Source organism: Tamandua tetradactyla, chromosome 17 (assembly GCF_023851605.1).
Source record: "Tamandua tetradactyla isolate mTamTet1 chromosome 17, mTamTet1.pri, whole genome shotgun sequence".
Classification (NCBI taxonomy): Eukaryota; Metazoa; Chordata; class Mammalia; order Pilosa; family Myrmecophagidae; genus Tamandua; species Tamandua tetradactyla.
Window position 1 is genome coordinate 69280026 of NC_135343.1, and position 21957 is coordinate 69301982.

General features: G+C 41.5%; 1 long non-coding RNA gene across 2 annotated transcripts in view; it reads right to left on the reverse strand.

The window, feature by feature from the left end:
- LOC143661738 (uncharacterized) overlaps positions 1 to 20934 on the reverse strand; it is a 45409-nt gene extending 24475 nt beyond the window's left edge. For both annotated transcript variants that reach the window (XR_013164790.1, XR_013164791.1), the window contains exons 1-2: positions 20824 to 20934; positions 6818 to 6909 (exon numbers count right to left, since the gene is read on the reverse strand). This is a non-coding gene — a long non-coding RNA (uncharacterized LOC143661738). The remainder of the gene's footprint in view (positions 1 to 6817; positions 6910 to 20823) is intronic.
- Positions 20935 to 21957: the final 1023 nt, after the last annotated feature.

Here is a 21957-nt window from a genome sequence, read left to right on the forward strand (position 1 = left end):
TGTTTGTAGTAGCTAGGATAAAGCATTTGATCACCTGAACACCTTGATGACAAACCAGATTAAGACTTTTTGTCATTTAATATTTAATATTGTTCATTTTCAAGCAAAAGCTCAGAATTCTTATAATCCTCAAAAAAAAATCCAGCTGCTCCTGTACTTCTCATCTAAAACTTGAAAGTTTTCTTCTTCTATCTCTATGACATCATTATGTCCCATCATCCTAACGTTTTGCACTCATGTTGCCCCTTTTACCGAAGGACTTTGTAAACATTATCCCATTAATCCTCACAATGCCCCCTTTAAACAAATCCAACACTAGCCATGTATGATGAAGAACTATTATAAATAATCAACATCAAACACCTTCTTGTCGAGATAAGTGAAAAAGTACATTTTGCAGCACAGAACTCTTGATTTTATTGTTTATTCATATACCCACTAATTTGCAAAGTTCTATAGTCCACAATGGGTTTCCCCATCATTAGTGCTAATTAGTGGGATTCTACTGTACTAATAAATCAACATTATCCAAACACGGTGTGTAGAGATAGGAGTTACAATGCATTCCTGCATACGAATTTTTAAAAATTAGGTAGTTGTTCACTACTGCAGGTCTGATTTTCGCTGATAAGATTTTGATGTAGAGCCTGTTCTGAGGCTGATTTTTCTAGAGAGAGCATGCATGTTTTCAGTGAAGATGTACTCATTCTAAGTCAGCTGTATCCAGTAGAAGGAGCACAGCTGGGGCTGCAGCATCTGGTGCATTGAGGTAGGAGCTGAGGGCAAAACTTGTGCAAAGTCACCGAGTTGGTGTGAACTCCCAATCAGAACACAGGTGTTCTGACGGGCACACAAAGCATCTTCTTTCAACACATCATACTGGCCACCCATGTCCAAAGTGTGTATGTGCAACCCCAGGAAAGGGTTATTTTTCCTATGCCCTGAAATATCCATAATGCCTCTCCAGGCCCATTCATTCCCCAGTCTGGCCACCCAACAGTCCCCATTTTGTTAACTTTGTACTATCTGCCCCTTTTGTTGTGCAGTTGTGAACTATGTGCTTCCTTTTCCTATAAAATTGTACGTGTCTTTTTTTTCTCATAAGAATTCAGTGGATTAAATTAGACTTTGTGGCTGGTTTGTACCTCAGCTCTCCTAAGGCATTTATCTCACTGAGGGTTCATTTATTGAACAGCATACTTTTCTTTCAGCCTCACATCATCATTTAATTACAATGGACAAAAATGATTTTATTTTCTGGGCCATTCGGCGGACGGAAGGTTATACAGTCGCTGACCCATCTCTGTACAGTTGTTTCTCAACTCTTTCAAAAGCCCAGGTCTCTGGTTGGCCAGTAATGGCCCACAGCCAGTAATGCAAATGCTTCTTGACTGTGCAGGCATTTTACAATAAATAGCAGTTAACAGTAACCATGAGAGACCAGGATTTCTCTGCGCCTTGCTGATGAGGGGATGGGTGTCGAAGAGAAGTTCCTCGATCACAGTAATAGTGAATCATCCAGTGTCACAGAGACAACCAAAGGGTCCGTTGGTCTTCCCCTCTGTAGGATCTTTCTAAAAATATAGACAGTTCTCCCTTTAAAAATGGGAGAGGACCTTTCCTAGGTATCTTCGAAGGTTCTTTTAACTTCTACAGCTCTTTTGTTCCCTCACTAGTCTCTCTGAATCATACAGTTTTTCCCAAATGTTTGTGATTTTGTTATTAAATGTACATTTATACGTATGAATGAATGGTCAATGCATCTATGCATACTGCATTGGAAAAGAAATTGGGTATAATTTTAGTATCCCCATGCTATCCTTAGCATCCTTAGAATACTCAAAATTTTACTAATAAACACATTGGCTTCCTTTACTACTCTGTAACCTAAGATGGAAAAACTGGTTTCTGTTAAAGCTGGATGGATTAACAAAGACTGGATGATTGCATTTGGACAAGCACCCTGAAGTTTGGCTGCTTATTCAAATCATGTGCATATTTCTGTAGCCTGCAGAATTGGTCTGGAGTAACGGGTTAGCCTGGAAACGTTATGGACCTTGAAATGCCTTTACATCTTCTGTTATTTGTATCAGATTAAATGATAAACTTAGTCACATGAGAAAGTGTTGGAGCCAAGTGGGAGGAAAGAATGATAAAAAGGTGGCCATCTGTGATTTCAAATTAAGCATATCATACTGGCTATACCATACATCATTTTTTTATCATGAGGGAAATGTAATGTTTCTCCAACTGTTGAATAAGAGGTCAGGACTGGTTTGAAGATGAAAGGCATTGATTTGAGAGAGGGTCTGCATTGGTTTTAAGTTCTTATCTGAAACCTTAACAGTGAGTTTCCACTGAAAACCACCTATGGCGTGTCTGTACAGGGGCCCACATGAAGGATAAGCCACTTGCACTGTTGGGTCTTGGTTCCTACATCTGTACTTCGCAGTACTTAACATATTCCTCTTTAAAAGGAGTATTTTCATAAATGAGAAAAGAATAGAAAACAACATGAAAAAGAGATTATTTTACTGTACCTAGTCTATATTTTTTAAAGTCATTCTGTAAGATGTATTTAACTGTAGACTTAGCCCTTATTTGTGGAGATAATGGCCAATGCAATGGGAAAAATAATTTCCTTAACTTTTGTCACTGTGCTACTTTTAGACCTGCACTTCATTTGATATAACTGAAGTGACAATCATATCATTAGCTATCACTTATAAGTTGTACCGTAATAAGCAATAGGCTGTAGAAAACACATTTTCTTAAAAATGAACACAAAAGTAAAGCAGGATGTCATGGTGAATAATCAGCACTAAATTTTCCCAGATGACTCTTGTGTATTCTAAAAATTAGTATTGACTTCACCTGCTACTTGAACAACAACAAAAAAATGCAGACAGCTGGTTGCAGAGATTCGGGACATAATTACAATTAGTAATTACTATGTTGTTTCTAAACAGGAAGTTCATGAGGAAGATCTTAGGATGCTAAAAGTGTTTAGCTACAAGATTCTTTTCAACATTTTTAGTCGTGAAAAGAGTCATTGATGGATTGTCTTATGAAAACCAAAGCTGTGCATTGCATTGCAAAGGAAGACATAACTCCTGTTCCAAATTTCCTGAAGAAGAGCGCAAAGAAAAAGCATTGTCAATAGAAAAACACGTGAATGGCTGTGCAGAGGAGCCTGAATTTCAAAAAGGTGAACATTTTGCATTTCTTGAGACCATCTTTTCCATTACATGTGTTGTATGACTCGCTGGATGCATGTCAACCCTGATAGCCCATCACACCAAAAATATCCCAAGTAAATCCTTAACAAGGCATCCCTATCACTGGGCTGGTGACAACATTGCTCATGCAGTGGGTATTCCAGTGGAGAGTACTAGGTTTCAGTGCGCTGAGCGAGGGCAGTGGTTCTCAATCAGGGTCAGTGTTGTCCCCCAGCGGATATGTGGCAATGTCTGGAGATATTTGGGTTTGTAATGACTGGAGGTGGGGTGGGGTACTGGCACCCGCCCAGACTGGTAGAGCTCAGGGATCTGCTAAACCCCCGCTGATGTACAGGGCTATCCCACACAATGAAGCATTAATTATCTGGCCCAAGATATCGAGTGCCAAGTTCAGGAAACCCTGACCAAGGGAGAACCAGCACAGTTACCAGTGTCTGGTAACATACTACTCAGGCGTCAATAGTCTAAAAATCTACTGCCTGGACTCTAGAAGATAACATTCTGAACATTTCATCAGTGTGAGAGTCTCCTGGGTAACTCTGATTGCTCCTTATAGGAAGGTGCAGCTGGATGGAAACTCGCCTGAAGCAGAAACCCCTTTTGTCTCTCCCTATTCATCATCATCATCATTACTTTTTTACTTTGGTTAGCAGATGTTTCTTTAGTGCTCTGACATCCTTTTTAATTTGCACATTTATTAATTTGGCTGGCTGAAAGCAGAGTTCTTTACCTGCTGAATCCTCCCTGCACCTCCGTACTACAGCAGGCACAGAAGGAATTGCCTTGGCCTGACATCCATGGCGAGGATGCATTTTTAATCTGTAGCATCTTTAAATGGGATCATTTGATGACCAGGGCAATTTTGGCTTTTCCTCTATCTCACATTCCAAGTGAATGTGATTGCTCCCGAGTCCATTTACGTGTTCACTCTAAGGGGAATTGTTTGGATTCTAACATGTCCCCTCACAACATTCTATTTATAGCTGTGACAAAGAAGTAAGCAATTAATCAGACATCCCTTCTAACAATACTGACCTGCCAGCGTCCAAATGCTTTAATTAAAATCACAGCACAATATATGCCAAGAGTAACTGCCTAGCAATGTCTCCACAAGGCAAGAGGCTGCTTTCCCCCAAGCCCTGAAGCAAATACATATTATGGCCAGCCCTGGCGCAGGATGTTTAATGAGAACGAGAGGAATTCTCTCCAGGGACTATCTGTGCTCACTGCTGCTCACCTACAGAAGTAGATTTCCATATCATGCTCATTCAGAAGCTTTAGCATAAAAGGATGCGACCCAATAGAGAGATTTCCTTGCTCCTTTCATTCTTCTTTCCTTCTTTTTTTTCTTTTCCTTTTTCCTTCTTTCTTTCTTCTTTCCTTTTTTTTTTTTTTTGTCTTGGAAAGTTACACAAACGAGGAGAAACCGTGTTACACCCAGCAGTGTAAGGCTTCATTCACTTCTGCTGCCTCAAAAATAAAATGTCAGTGCAACTTTGCGATTTAAACAATTTAAATATCAGTAAGCACAGAAAAAAGCTGGATTTTTTTTCCTTGCAATGTTAACTCGCCCTTGTGACAGGTTTTAGCCTCTTGATATTCATGCCTGCTCCCCAGTTGTTCTGACTTTCTTGTACTCAGTAATGCCAAGATTTTAAAATCAATAAAGGTACATCACATTTATAGAGTAAGATGATGGAGGGTTTGGAGAAATTGTCATATATTCATTTTTTACTATAGTTACACTTATTTTTTTTCTAGGTTGACGTATAATTTCATTGAAACATGTCAGCATTCTCTGACATGTACACAAAACTCATTATTCTCTTCTTGCATTATTAGAACTGCCATATTTATCAATTGCCTTTATCTTAACTTTTAATATGGACACTAGATGACTTTTCAACATCAGCCATGCTAACTTAAAATGCTTCTAACTATTCCTGCCCCATCACCATTGTCACCCGTCTCTAAGTTGCATATTATTTTCTCTTTTGTTTCTAACTAAAATTCCATAACAGGTCCTTCGTGAAAAGTATTTTTGCAGAGTTAGTCTTAGTCCTAACGTCCTGCTGCGGAAGCAAACCGTATTAATGCTGATCTCACCGCCACCAGAGTTTCCTGTTGCTGGCAGAAGTGCCTGGCCTGTGCCTTTTTCTAGGAATGGAAATCCTTAATGCCAGTATCCAGGCGTCCCCAAGCTGCCCTCAAAACTCTGACCTCTGTGGTTTCACCTATGAAGTGTTTTCCTAGCTTCTCTTTCTTTCCACATGTTGTGTGGGGGCATCTATGAGAAAACTTCCTCTATGTCCCAGGCCCTCCGAAGGGACAACTCTCTTTATTCCTCTCCGCCCAGCCTCCCACCCTCTCTCAGGACCCTGGTCTTCCTTTCACTTCAGGAAGCCCAAAGCCTTCAGCCTCACTTTGTTTATCCACGCTCCCCCAGGGCTCTGCAGATGGCGAGCTTCCTTCTCCACTCAACAGCCCATTACCCCCTCTCCTTTTCATATCCTGCCCCTTTCAAGTCTGTGTTTTTTTCCATTTGAAGGACATTGATACTTCCCACAATGGTTTTTAAGTTGGACATATGAAACGTAAAACTATCCTTCATTTCCCTCGTCCCTCTCTTTATTTCTCTTTTATGTTTATTAAAATAATCACACACTCACACACATGCACAAATGCAATTCCTGAGATGAGCTGAGATGAGCTCGGGTTCATCATTCCCAGCCCTCCTATCTCAAGAGGAGAGTATGACAACTTTTAATTATATTGGCCTATCACATAAAATAATTTGCTATCTCAATTGAGAAGATATGCATCTGGTTAGTAGGAGTCAAATATAATTTCGTTATTTTCTTAAAGGAATTAAGACTATTATAAAGACTGCTTGACAGAGAGAAATAATTTCCTTATCCAAAGTTGGATTTCTCTCTCACCCTTTCCATGATCTCTTCTTAATTCTCTTTAGCCTAAATCTGTTTCTTCAAATGTTATCTAGAGGTAGGCATTCCCAAACTGTGCTCTAGGGAACCCTAGTCCTATGGATCAAGCATTGGGTTAAACGGATTTCTCTCCCAATTATTTGCTTTTATTATTAAAGGTAATAGAAGGGATGTGAATATTTGTCAGACATCTCCTAGAGCCAGGGGCTGTATTCAAGCATTCATCTGACGCTTAATACTTATAGCAATCTTATGAGAAAGGTATTATTACCAGAGTTGTTAATGTGCAAATCTCAGATAGGAAATTATATATTAATTTAAAAATATTTAGGATATGGTTTTTCACCCTCACATTTTAATAAGGAAAAAAAAAACACATTCAAATTCCTCTTTGAGTCTTTACCACCATTAGATGAACCATTTTTTCTTCACCTAAAAACAGGCTGGCAGTGCACATTACCTCTATTTCCATAGACTTTGTTGGAAATACAGCATTTTAATCCATTAGCGCAAGCCACAGGACAGGAGGGCAATCATATGTTTCATCCATCCTTTAGGAGGATTGTATGAAATACAATTTTAAAGTTCTTTAGCTTATGAGGGCACAGAAAGCCTTGATTTTCATTCGCTTACCTCTGTAAGTAACCGAAGTCAGAACTGGGTGATGTTTTCCCCAAATGTCACACTGTTGGGAGAAAAAAGAGGGGTGTGGATCAAGAGCGTACCTAGGAGAAGAAAAAAACAAAAGAGATAATGAAGTTTCAGTATAAGGCCTTTCTTCTGAGGGATACTTTGGTGGTGACGGAGGGGAGAAAGGAAGAAGGGATTTCACCTTATATCCCTGCACATGTGGTAATAGATTTGAACAATGTAGCACCATGGCTTAATTGATACAGGGTCAGCACCCACCTTTGCCTCACTAGAGATAAGGCAATGCCCATGTTTTCCCAAGGCATGAGAAGGGAAGGCATGAAGAAAAACAAGAGAAACTGATGGTAAGTTTTGGGGCAGGAGGAGAAATGAAACGAAGTTCCTTTGTGTTGTCAGAGTAAAGAATAAACTCTTCAAGGCCAAGGGCATGTCTGTCATTCCTAAATCATCCAGAGTAGGGGCAGGATCTGCAAACTAAGGCTGGAGAACAAATCCCACCCACCGTCTGTTTTGGTAAATAAAGTTTTACTGGAACATAGCGCCCTACGGCTGCTTTTGCACTACCACAGTGCAGTGGCGTATTTGTAACAGAGATAGTGTGACCCCCACACACACTATAAAAAATGTAAAAAATATTTACTATCTGGTCCTTTACTGAAAAGTTGGCTGACCCCTGGCCAGTGCAAAAGCAGGACACAGAAATCTCTTTTCTGCATAAACACATGTCACAACCCCTGCTGCCACCATCTCCATGGCACTCTTGTCACAACCACCCAGATTCGGTCAGCAGTGGGTTTTTTTAGGTCCTATTAACATTTGTGCAATAATTCTCGCTTCTCCCTGTCTTAATCAGGATGACTATTGAGAAAATTAGCTTTGAAATGACTGTGGTTATCCTCAGAAAAACAGTCTACATTAATCTAGATAAAACCAGGTTTGACCTAAAGGAGATATTTTAAGCAAAAACGTCTGGAAGTTCCTTAGTCTGGAAGACGATATAACACCCTGGTTTTAGAGCCAGGCACACCGGAGACGCAGAAGCTACTGAGTCAGCGTGATGCCGAGATAAAGAGCATCTGCTCGCTGAGACCACTTGTTTTTGTGAAGAGCTGGCATGGAGGAGCAGCAAAGCACACCAACCCAAAAATGTGGCTAAAAGCAATTCAATATTTTTCACAATTCTGAAGGTTTTCCAAGGGTCTGCTGGTGGCGCCCAAGCTCCCTCGGTGCCCTCAGCATCCGCGGTCGGCCAAGGGCCACCTCAGATGGCACAGCTGGACCACTTTCTCCACGGCATCCCATTGTGGTGTGGCTGCTTCATGTGTTCATCAGGCTTCCACTTGGGTCACATTTGCTGAAACCAGGTAGGCTAGTGTAAGACCCACAGCCACACCCTGAGTGAATGTGGAGGCAACCGAGACCCCACCTCCCCGTAGGGGGAAGGACAAAGTATCTGTGGCCATAGACCAGTCACCACCTTTGTTCAGGATGATGCTTACAGAAAGACAGTGTGGGGTTTCCCAACCTGTGTTGGTTCTCAGTCCACTGAACCATACCACATCTCAAATCCTTTAATATGCAGTGTTGTAATATGCTAACTTTATCTCTCTACTGGTGCCAGGCACTGTGCTATACCCTGTTAGGAACTAGTATTGCTGTAGTAGTTCTACTCTCACCTTACAGATGAAGATGCTGAGGCACAGGACGGCTGGATAGGTAGGGGGCCAGGTGGTCCATCCCCGGCTCCAGACTGCAACCTGTTACAACCCAACAGGGTCTTGGTGAGCTTGACAAATGCTTGCTTGCCTGAGGGTCCTCTGCAATGAGAGCTGTCAGCCACACAGCTGTGTTGACTTCAGGCCTTGAGATCTGCCCGGCCCTGGATTTTCAGACCTACCAAGACTTGTCTAGGAAGCCAGTTCCCTGTTCACCCTCACCTGTAGGGCCCAGGACCAGGGTGGCTTCTTCTCTTCAGAGGTTCTCAGTAGGCCCTTAAGACAAAGGGATGGATCCAACAGATGCAAACTAAATGTGAACCTGCACAATCTAGTCTCCTGTCAGACAAAGGGACCCCGAGTGACCCCAATAAGCAATTGTCCCTGGTCCCACTTTGCTCAGGTTTTTCCCAGTCTGAGCACTGAGATTGCCCCCAGGGAAACACCTCCATCCTGGGTAAACCGAGACGGCTGCTCATCCTTGTTACTAGATTATACCTGGGAGTGTCAGAAGACATTTGTTCACTGGCTGGTTGAGTGACAGATGGGAGAGGACCAACCTGACTGTTTTCATTCACCACTCTATCTTCACAGCTTAGCATAGCACCTGGAACACAGTAGGGACTCAAGAAATTCTTGATGAATAAATGAATGTAAACAAATTAATGAATGAATCTAGCTCAGAGGAGACAGCCTGATTCCTGCACTGGAGAGAGTGGTCCAGAGTAGGTGAGTCCTTGGAAACTCAAGAATGCAGCCCGGCCTCTGCCCTGAGAATGCAGGGATGAGCCTTCTTGCCTTTGAAAACAAGGAGGAATGGATGGGGTCACTTATGCAAATGACTACTGAATGGCTGAGTCAAGTAACTTAGAATCACAGAAAATCTCCTTGGAATTACAAATTAGTGAAATTCTGAACCAATATTTTTATGAATCAAGAATAATCACCTTTTACATAATTGAACTTCTTTAATTTTTTAACTTCCTGGATTATTACATAAAGAGAACACATAAGTGGTCAGCTGTTTTAGCCTCCACTGAGCTATGAGTAAGTGAAAAGAGGGTCTTGGCTGCAGGCGAAGAGCAGTGCAATCCGTGATTAAGAGTAGGCATGCTAAAATAGAACATGCTGGAATTTCAGTTCCAGCTCTCCCAGCCCGGTGACATTGACACACCTGAGGAAGGGACTCTAATTGTTGCCCCCATTTCATGAAGGGGAGACTGAGGTGCATATGTCACCAGCAGTATGAGTACTAGAGCTGGGGTTTGAACACAACCAGCCTGGTTCCAGAGTCTGTGACCTGGACCCCACTGAGACATTTTCGCATTGTAAATCTTACTTCCTTGACTCCAGCGTTTGTCACCTGTGGAGCGCTGGGAAACTAGGTGAAATAGAGGACTCTACTAGGAAAGCAAAGAGCTGCAGTGCTACTCAGACTTTGTGACACCATTTTGGCCTCCAAAAAGGGTCCTTTTGCTTCTTTCCAGGTTCCAACCATCTTCTAAGAGGGTTAAGGTTCTGGATAAATAGCCTGATTGGCTTGGGAAAATGATTAACTTTTCCCTTTAAAAATCAACATATTTTACCCAAGGGAAGTTTTGCAATATCTTACCTCTCTATAAGGCTGATCATTTTTCTAATAACTACCTGGGTGTTTTTTTTTCCCAATCATAACTAGAGAAGACATGAGTCCCACTCTAAGATAATAGGAATGGTTCAGGCTCTGCTCTCATTAATATAATGATTCCATAACACAATGACAGATAAAAGAACTTTCTTTTTATTCTACTCAAGGCTGGTTTTACATAAAAATAGACCATAACTCAGAGTCTGTAATGTCTATGGAAAGGTTAGACTCGTTACCATCCAAATAGGCTGAGCTAATAAAAATTATATTTGTTACAATCCAAATAGATTAGCCGGCCTTAAGGGCTTAGCTATGTATTACACTTTTCAATTTTCTTATAATTAAATTAACATAAAATAGTCTTCACAAATAAATGACTGTTTCAGAAATAGTTAAGCTCTGTTTAAGAAAAATAGCTATTCTATTTACATGTGCAGCAGCTCAGGTAGACCTGGAAAGCGGAAAGAGGCACATCTCAGTAGAGTGGACATTAGATCAAAAGACTAGCAGGAAAAATTCCTTATTTTTTATTATTTTCTGTCCTGGCAATGCCGCAGGCACCCCCGCAGAGACCAAGAACAAACTCAGGCCTTTCTGGCACCCTGCCTCTGGATTAGGGGCCACTGGAAGCCCCTCCTGCCCTGCGTTGGTGCTTTCAGCCAGCAGCCAGCAGGCACGATGGGGGGACCTCATCCCAGCACGGGGGTTCCTGCTCGTCTGGAAGCTCATTAGCAAAGGTTCTGCTGCTATTTTTTTTTTTAGCTCTGCCTCCCTTTTCTCCTCCTGAAGCCTGACCTGTAGGTATTTGCCTTCCAGTTTCCAATCCTGTTAGAAGCTTGCGTCTGTTTTTAAAATCCTTCATTCAGAACTTTAACGGTTTTGTTCAGGTGCCATTTTTTAACCCTTCCCACAAGCACTCGGCGCATTGACTCAGCTAAGGAGATTTCAGTCTCCCAGCTGAAGATGGTCTCACAGAACAGATGAGGCCTGAAATCGGCTGGGGAGTCCTTAATTGTTGCCATCCTCCTAAAGCTGATTAGTTTCAGAAAGCGACTTTTTGTTTTAGTCTATGAAGGTCCTAAGGAGAGATAAAAAATAAAGTGTAATGAGGTACGTAGCTGTTATTCCAAGCAATCCAAGCTTGAGTTTCCTCAGTTCTAAAAGTCAAATTCACAAGCGAATCCCCTAGAAGTGGGCCCGGCAGTGGCAGAAAGCTTAGACACCTTTTCTCTGCATCATGTCATCACCCACGCATCTCCTGAGTATTTAGAAATGGGGAGATAGAGGTCTCAGAGCTAGTGGGAGATGAAACAGACTTTCCAAATCCACACAAAAAAAGGACAACCTCTGGAGGAGGTGGGAAACCAGGAACACATGTGGGAAAGCACGTAGAGAGAATATTAGTGAAAACCCCAGGCATGAAAGAGAAGGACCCGTCACTGCCAAATATGCACAGAAGGGATTTTATACGTAGCCTGAATCTTTAACTATGGGCTGGTGGTCATCAATCTTGAGAGCTCCTTTTTGGGCTCATGGCTTCAATTACGTCAATAACAAAATATGATCCAATAGGGCTACGCGATGATGCAAAGTGAATGCTCACACCAGCAGCCCTTTGTACAGAATTGTGATTGTCTCCTTGAAAATCAATAGAACTTAGGCAATATTTTGATTATGTTGGGACATACTGTGCAGGCTCTTCAAATCTCTGTGCCCCCTGCTGCTGCCTTTTGGGCAATTCAGTCTTCATTAGCACCTCCACGAGAGGACCAGCAAGAAAAATAGAGATAAGAGTTAGATGAGTTAATTTTGCTGCACGTCAGCAGCTTTTGTGGAAGGTTTGATGAGGAAGAAGGTCAAAAGTAATGGCTGAAATTAACGGTGGAGCTCACTTATTTATGGCACCATATTCTCCATCAAAAGATATGGGCAAGACCTGGCTCTACATTGAAAAAGAGAGAAATACTTTCATTCAAAGTGGTCTGGTGATTATAAACAAAGAACAAAGTGTTCTGGTGAGGCAAATAGATGAGAAACATTATCATTTGTATTTTAGGGCTTTGCCTCCCTTTTAGTGAAGTTATACTTATACAATGAACGTTATTTTGAAATGCCCCATTGTTTTGTCATATCTACTCTGGTGCTCTGACTTTGGGAGCTCTAAAACATACAGCTGCCAGATACCATTTCCAAGAAATTCTGATTTATCCATGATAGTTTGGCTGGGGTTTTTTTGCTGTTGTCGGTGGTGGTTTTATTGTTTTTTTTAAAAAGGTCATCAGGGGATTCTCATACGCTGCAAAGTTTGAGAATCACTAAAGATCTGTGCATCTAGAACGCAGCATTTTAAAGAGGTCACATAGCTCATGGGAGATAAAGCAGAATTTCCAAATCCAGGGTTAAAAAAAAAAGGACAAGCATTGGTGAATCACTGAGGATCACCTTGTATGTAGAAGACAGCATTTTAGGGTTTAAAATTCACCCTACCTGAGTGGGGCAGGTACAGGGCCACCGTTGAGAGCAGGGACCCAACTGACAAGGCTGCTAGTGATTTAAAAATAACCCCCTGCCTGGGACACTGGGACAATAAGTGAGAGAGAAGAATTAGTTTGGAGCCCACATGCCAAGTACTAAGCTACTCCTGATGGATTCCAAAGCAGAGAACAAATTACTGCAACGTATAATGTGTACTTCCTAATGACAAGTTCAGAGGCCTCACAACAGGGAATTGGATGGCTTAGCAGAAAATGCACAGATCCTGAAGAGCAAGCCATGTTCCAGTCCCCACTCCAATCGACTCTCAGGGCCTCATTTGGGTCATCTCTAAAATGGGTTAATGCCTACCTCTTGGGGCGCTGGAGAGGGTAATAAGAATAAATTGGTGCATGGAGTGGGCACACAGGGGGCCCTCAGCCTGCACTAACTGTCCTCTCTCTCTCTCTCTCTCACACACACACACACACACACACACACACACACAAGCATGGGCATATGCATGTGAATGCACATATACACACTTGAACATGAGCTCTTATCAGCCTAAAACGTCTGAGGAACCATTTCAGCAGAGATGATCATCCCTGCCAAAACCACTCCTTTCTACCTGTAAGGCCACTAAAAATTTCTTCCTCAGTGTTCTCAGAGAGAAACAGCTATGTCAAGAGTGAAGACGAAGGTTTCTGTGGCTCCAAGCAGCAGCAGAGCGCTCCCCATAGGGCTCTCCACACTTGGCACCTGGAGCCCTTGGAGTCCACACCTGGGAAGATGCCCTCACCTGGGAAGGTGCCCACACCTGGGAAGACACCCTCACCTGGGAAGATGCCCACACCTCTGAAGGTCCCATACCTGGGAAGACGTCCTCATCTGGGAAGGTGCCCTCACCTGGAAAGGCGCTCTCACCTGGGAAGGCGCCCACACCTAGGAAGACGTCCTCACCTGGGAAGGCACCCTCACCTGAGAAGGCGCCCACACCTGGGAAGGCACCCACACCTGGGAAGGCACCTACACCTCCAGGACACTCAGAAGGCAAAGCCACAAGGAGCTCTCTTGGGTCAGCTTCCAGCTGGCACCCAGGGAGACCCTTCCTTACTGCCACCATTTTTCCCTTCTCGGCTTTTCCATCGCTAGCCTGTGTCGTCCTTTCAGCACCTGCAGGGTTGGCTGACAGCTCCCTGTTTAAGCATGTATCAGTTCATCCTACTGATCAAAAGCTAAATGACTTGTGCTTCTCTTGGCACTTTCTTTTCTCTTCCCCTCTCCCTCTCTCTCTCTCACCTGTTTTTAACTGGAGTGGCAATTCTCGGTTTCACCAGAGATCAAGCTCTCTGGAGAATTCTGGATTAAGGTCTTCTTTCCATCTGCAGAGCTGATATCCGTGTGCCCACCCCATTGTATTATAAATGCCCAGAGCTCATCTGGGAAACTTACTGTGTTTCCAGAGGCCTGGGCCACACTTAAAACAAACCTTGTCACAGACAGGCTATGATGAAAACACTCACTTACATATTAATAAACATTTGGAGCCTTCTATTTTAGATCCGAAAATGAGGATGAAATTCTCCCCACACACTTGTGACATTGTACTGAGAATGCTTGGTTAAAAATCAATTGTCAGAGTTGAAAAGTACCCTTGGAGACCATGCAGCTCAGGCACCACTACCTGGGGAGTCACATCAAAATCACCTGAGGAGGTTTTTCAAAATGGTCAAGAGAATCTGATTCACAATTCAACTTGAATTGTAAAAGAATTAAAATATTGCCTGTTTATGCAATATTTTGCTATCACTCTTTTGGTGGATGGGGAAAGGAGGTTATTTTTATCATTCTCATTTTCTATGAAGTAAATAAGCACACATCATTCATGAACAATCATGCTGCCTTTCGCTTTTACTTTGGCATATGAATTTTCAACACCCTCCCAATTTTCCATGAAGTAAAGGAGGTAGAAAGTGGGAAAATCATGGAGGCTTATATACGAACAAAGGAAAACCAATGAGGTAGACATATTTGATCTTTTTTTTTTCCTTTTCTTTGATACAGACCCTATAACATTTCCTCTCCTGCCACTTCAATTGTTCATTCATGTCATTTCTTTGCTTCATTTGCCTTTCTCATCTTATAGATTTTTCTCCTTTACTTCTTTTGGTCCCTTTTCCTTCTCGCCTTCCCATTCCTCGACTTAAATTCTCCGAGATACAAATTAAAACGATTTCACCATACATCTGACGCTTGGCATTTCATAATGTAAGACAGGGCTCCAAAGTTTAGAGCACACACCAAAGTGGCTATTGTCCCTAATTCCTCTCTGTACCACCCCACACAAAGGGTGGTTCAGTGATTCTCAAACTTCTTCGGACGTTAAAAAAAAAATCCCCTTGGAGAGATTACCAGAAATTACACTTCCCAGGCTTTTCTCCTGATTAGTAAGTAGAGTGACGGATCCAAAATAATGTTTACCAAGAACACAAAGTGATTACAGTACAGAGAGTCTAAGGAATATACAGCAAGGAACACTGGTGTGGAGACGAGAACCCAAATTGGTGATTCAGACCTTGGGGTTGCATTCGGAGCTACCAGCTCTGAGCTCCAGATGTTTTCTTTGGTCGAATGGGAATTGGCATCACACTACCTCCGGGCTTAGGCCTGAGTTAGGGACTAGATGAGAGAATGCGCAGAGCTTCCTGCACCACCTGGCATGTGGTATGCAGTCATGTTAGCAGCCTTAGTTTAACTAATGCTAATCAATTCTACTTGGATTATCAAAAACCAAACAGTTGCTTGTGATACGGGTTATTTTAAGAGAAAATAAACGTCTTCTGGAAATTAAACTTTTGCCTTGACATTAATGTTGTTTCTCATAATGCCAGGCTCCCGGCCGTGAGCACTTCAGACAACGGCCAGAGCTGCCTTGGGAGGCCCCAGCCTCCGTTGTCACGTGTTTCCATTTGGCCTTAGTGTGCAGCAAGGATCATTTTGGAAAAGACAATGAATTTGAATTCCCCATTTCCAACCTTCTTAGCAAAAGAAATGAACTAAATAAAATGGCTTCAGTTCATCTCATCAGCCTCATCTCCCAGCCTTCCTATGAAAGTTAGGTTCCATGCATACTGAACTTCAGAAAATTCCCCAAGTAGACTGATGCCATGTTATCCATGCTTGACATCTTTGCTTGCATCACCTTCCATCCTCAAAAGTCCTTCCACCAGCTCCCCTGATGCACAATGCCCCTCCCCCAAAATGCCTCTTGCAGGAATGAGTCGTAGCTTTTTCCCTACAATTTTATGTAACTCTTTTTTTTTTTTCACATTTCTTCCTGTACTGCTTCTTTATAAAAAATTCTCATACCCATTTCACCCACTGGATCTGGCACTCTTCAAACATGAACTGTGTCTTCAGCATCCCTGAATTTCCAACACCTCATCCCAAGTATGAAAAGCAGTAGGTCCTCAGTGACATATAAACAAGCCCCAGGCAACTGATTTGTTAGCATAGAAAATGAAAAACATATGGGAGAAAACCTAAAAATTATACCTGGACATCTAATCTATAAAACAATGACCTGGTGTCTCTCCTTTCATGGTGTCATCCAAATCTTCTCCTCCTTCTACTCCTTGTCCAAATGCAGGAATGTTTAATCCCTCTGTAAATGCAGGTTAACTCCCCTCAATTTAACATTATAGTGTGAGGAGAATCTAATTGTTCCACGCTTCAGATGAAGCAAGGTAGGTACAGCCTCCTGGAATTTTTCTAGGCCTAAAAATGTCCTCGTAATGTAAAATTGCAGTGCCAAGGGTATTGCCTAGCCCATAATAGGAACCCAGTGCATATTTATTAAAGGAATAACCATGCGTTTTTGTCGCTTATTAGTGTCCTTTCAAACAACAGTCATTAGTTAAATGGTGTTGTCTGGGAATTGTTGCAAATACATATTGTTTCAAAATACAAATGACTTGCCCTTGTGGTTTGTTTTATTCTTACCCACCCTCTTGTCCTGAAAATTGCAAGTAGGCAGGACACTGAACTTCTACTCACTCAGTTCTTTTGTAGGGAAAAGCAAAATTTTGTAACCTTAAACCAACAAAGTCACACAATGAAATCAACAATCAGTCAGAGGAAGATGTTCAAGTGAAGAGGTTAATGAGAGAATTATTCAGAACGATTCCATTTCCCTGAGAGCAAGGTAATGGAGCCAAGACAGTCCAGGAAGGGGGCAGGGTAGAAACTGCTAATTCTCCATGCTGTAACAACCATATTTAAAACTTCAGGGTTGGAAGGCACTTTAGAAATCATTGCCCAGCTCTCACCCTTCACAGAGGAAGATCATTCCGTAAAGTTCAAAGAAGTGAAGAGACTTGCTAAAGGTCACAGCACTTGGAAAAGGCAGTGTGTTCTCAATGCTTCTACTCCACAGTGCTAAAACCTCCAGCCCCAAGTCTTGCCATTTCCTGTTTGCTGTGTTCTCAGAACATAGAAAAGTCAATAAATACTTCTTAAATGAACAAGCATAGATGGCCCCCTTCATTTTGACTTATGCCCAGTGACAATAAATAGAAGCTTGATCCAATGGCTCCCTCTACTAGGCAGAAACAAAGAAAACTGGAGAGCCCATCTTTGGTTTCTCCATGTACCCTAACACTGTGTCTCATACAGAGAAGGCAGACATTAAATATAGAGTTCATTAATAACTAGTCTGCTAGTTGGTGCTTACACTAAGCGCTTTACATATATTAACTCATTTAATTCCCACAAAAATTTAATGAGGTAGGTTATATTATCAGCAGCATTTTAAGGATAAGTGAATTATGGCAAGATAATTTATTAATTTATTCAACACTTGTTAATGCATAAGTGAATGAATTTATGACTAAGTCAAAGTATCTGAAGAATGCTCTGAGTTTTATGCTTAGCTATTGACTAGTCCATAGGTTAGCAGGTGTGCTGGTTTGAAAAGAGGTATGCCCCCTAGAAAAGCCATGGGTTAATCAAAATCCCATTTCATAAAGGTAGAACAATCCCTATTCAATACTGTATGTTTGAAACCGTAATCAGATCATCTCCCTGGATGATGTGATTTAGTCAAGAGTGGTTGCTAAACTGGATTAGGTGACATGTCTCCACCCATTTGGGTGGGTCTTGATTGGTTTATTGGAGTCCTATAAAAGAGGAAGCGTAGTTTGGAGAATGGAGATTCAGAGAGAGAGCAGAGAATGTTGCAGCACCATGAAGCAGAGAGTCCACCAGCCAGAGACTTTTGGAGGTGAAGAAGGAAAACGCCTCCCAGGGAGCTTCATGAAACAGGAAGCCAGGAAAGAAAGCTAGCAGATGATGCCGTGTTTGCCATGTGCCCTTCCAGCCAAGAGAGAAGCCCTGACTGTGTTCGCCATGTGCCTTCTCACTTGAGAGAAAAGCCCTGAACTTCATTGGCCTTCTTGAACCAAGGTATCTTTCCCTGGATGAATGCATTAGATTGGACATTTCTACAGACTTGCTTTAATTGGGACATTTTCTCGGCCTTAGAACTGTACTAGCAACTTATTAAATTCCCCTTGTTAAAAGCCATTCCGTTTCTGGTATATTGCATTCTGGCAGCTAGCAAACTAGAACAGCAGGTGTGCTAGGGTGGGGGGAATGGGGAATTAGTGCATAATGGGTATAGGGTTTCTGTTTGGGGTGATGGGGAAAGTTCCGATGGGTGGCGGATGGTGGTAAGGGCAACACAATATTGAGTATGAGATTAATCCCACTGAAATGTAGGCTTGGGAGTGGTTGAGATAGGAAAGTCCATGTTATAGATATGATCCCTTAATTTAAGAGAGACAGAGAGAAGTGAGAGAGATTAAAGAGACAAAAATACAGAAATGCAATACATGATCCTGGACTTGACCTAATAATGGAGGAGAAAATGCCCCAAAAGTCATTAATGTGACACATGAAAAACTGGACTATAGCCTGGAAGCTTGATATCAATGAAAAATGTCTTGGACATGATAACTATACATAAGAGAATTACCTAAGAGAATATCCTTGTTCCTAAGAAATGTACATGGATGGAAATATTAAGTATTCATAGAGCATGATGCATTACCTATTCTCAAATGTTTAGAAAATTGATAGCAGATTTTTATTATTTTTATTTTTATATTACTGTAATTTTCTATGTTATTCTAGTATATTCTAGTCTAGTTAGTGATTTAATACCTATCAAGACCCACAAAACAGATTTCATGAGCCATTAATAGGTCGTAATCAGCTGTTTGAAAGCACACTGTTTTATATGAAAGACTAACCTAATAAGTAAATTTTTCTTCTGCCTTCAGCTTGGGAAGTTCAGCATTATCAAGATGTCATAATACATTTACATTTAAAAGCTTTTGGAATTTAAAAAAATAGCAATGCCTTGTTGTTAACCTGGAATAAAAGAGACTTACAGATTTCAGAAGTTTAGGACCTGGAAACTCATGTAATTTTTACTGTCGTATCACAGTGTCTTGGTTTGCTAAAGCTGCTGGTATGCAATATACCAGAAATGGGATCGTTTTTATTAAGGGGATTTATTAAGTTACAACTTTACAGTTCCAAGGCCATAAAAATGTCCAAACTAAGGCATCCAGGGAAAGATGCCTTGACTCAAGAAAGGCCGATGGGTCCAGCACGCCTCTATCAGTTGGGAAGGCACGTGGTTGGCGTCTGCTTGTCCTTGTTTCCAGTTCAGTTGCTTCCAGCTTTTGGTTCACATGGCTAGCTCTCTAAATGTACGTGGGTCTCATTAGCTTCTCTAGGGCAAAACTCTGGGTTTCATCTCTTAGCTTAGCATCTCCCAGGGCAGGAGAGTTCTTCTCTTAAGGTTCTGACTATTTCTGTGTGTCCTAAATAACTTCACACCTGGGCTATTTCTGTATTGATCTCCAAACGTCTCTGTTGACACTACAAGCATCTCTAAACATCTGTATCTATGGCGGCTCGGAGCTCTTTCCCTCTCTATGAGCTCTCTTAAAATTCTCCAGTGAACTAATTAAGACCCACTTAGATCGGGTAGAGTCAGATATTCATCTAATCAAAAGGTCACACTCAAAATTGTGTGTCACATCTCCATGGAAACAATCTAATTAAGAGATCCACCCTACAATACTGCATCAAGATTAGAGGAACACGGCTTTTCTGGAGTACATAACAGTTTCAAACTAGCACACACAGTATATTTCCTTAAATTGGATGTGACCTTCTTAAGAGGAACACATTTCCTTGCTAACAGAAGCAACTCAGATCACACATCTGCTTGTGGTTCTTTAGGTCCTAAATTGTGAAACCCAAACGCATCCCAAAGTTTTGAGGTTTTAATTCAGTTTCTTCTTGTGAATTTCCAGTATGCAATCACCCCATTTTCTTGACACATTATCTATTATGTAATGAACTTCCTCAGAGTATACGATCCAAAGCTGATGTTGTCATAATTTGGTTTGATATATTCCGTCAGAGGCAGCTGTATGGCCTGATGATTTGCATCTTTCAATGCTTTGGTGAGAAAAGTAAAACATCAAGGAATGAATTAAAATTTTGGTATGGTGAGTTTAGGAAGGAAAAAATGGCTAATACATTAAAAAACAATGATAAAAATATCATTTTGAAGCATTATATGTACAGGGAAGGCTTCAAAACTACCTTTTGATCCTTTTTAATGTATATCTATATTGTTTATGATATATATAACATATGCTCTGTTTATTTGTATGTAATGCCATAGAAAAAGAAAAGAGTGCATACCCAGTTGAATTGAAATGTTTTTTCCAGAAAATATTCAGATTTTATTTATAGGTGTTATTGAGCTATGAAAACCAAAAGGACACAAATAAGTGTACTACTATAGTGGTAAAAAGCCATGGTAGTTAACTTTTTAAAATATCCTTTTGATAAGAGTTTTCTTTCCTCAGGAGATCCCTTGTCCTTCCCCTTTCTAAAGAAATCTTTCAATAAGTCATGCCAAGAGACGATTCTAAAAAATAACCCAAAAATCGTTTGCATATAGCACCGGGACACTTTTTCAGGGCAATATTTCTAAAAGCCGATCAAATTACTGCCCTCCCTCAGGAGCTTGAAGTGGGTCCAGAAACCCATTGTATGGATGCTCATATCGCAAAGAGATTACCTACCTGCACTTCATCAAGGCTTTAGTCCAGTGATTCTCAAACTTTACGTGCATATGGATCTCCGGAAGGGACTGTTAACGCAGCCTGCCAGGCCCCACGCCCGGCAGTTCCGCCTCAGTAGACATGGGGCGGAGCCTGAGAGTCTGAGCTTGGAACGTGCTCCCTGGTGATTGGCTGCGGCTGATTTGGGCCCCACCTTGAGGACCGCTGCTCCAGTCGCGTGTTGTGGAATTAGGACCCTGGGGCTGAACCCCAAGATTTCTTTTCAGGTATGAGCTGGTGAGCTGGTGATCAAAATGGACTGAAAGCCAAAGAACACCAACAAAAATGATCTGCAAATGAATGCAAGGAACGCATCATGAACGCAGGACCCTGCCCCCACTGAGCTAAAACATGTAGAATTTTCAATGATGGCCAAAGTTCTCCAGGTTTATCTTTTAAGAAAGGAGAAGACCATTTTATCAGATTTAAATAATGACTGCATAAATAAGTGGACTAGACCTCTGTTCGGCCTTTCAGTAAATAGCCGACATCTCATAGTACCAGACTGGGAAGGAGCAGGCGGGGCTAGTCTGTGGATGGCGAGAGCAGACTGTAATTTAACGAGGTAGGATAAGGATTTTGGAGCACAAATGTAGTGGGAAGGTTAAAGGAAAAAAAAGTTAGGCCAAATAATTGAGAGAAGCGGTGCTGTTGGTAACTGTGGCTCTGACATGGTTTGTCTACTGACCGTTTGTCAACGGAGCCGCGGGAAGTGCGCAGCAGCAGATTGTTTCAAGAGCAAAAAGACTTTATTAAAATGCAAAGAAAAATAAGCAGAGATGATTTAGGGAGCATTATGCATTTATTGAACAAACACTGCCAAAGACATTTCAGCAAACTGTGTGTTTAAAAAGTAATAAATAGCTATTGTGCTTACTTCATAAACTTGTCAGACTGTCTTCATTTTATTTTCCTGAACAAACTGAATTTCTGTACTGCTCATCCCCAGCCAGTTAATAAATACATCACCCTAAAAAGTGCTGTGGTATTAAATTTACAGCAGATAAAATATGGATGAAGTTGCTGTGCCTCAGGTACGTCAAGTGTGATTTAATATCTCACACTCCTCTTATGAGGAGTAAAAGATTACTCCGC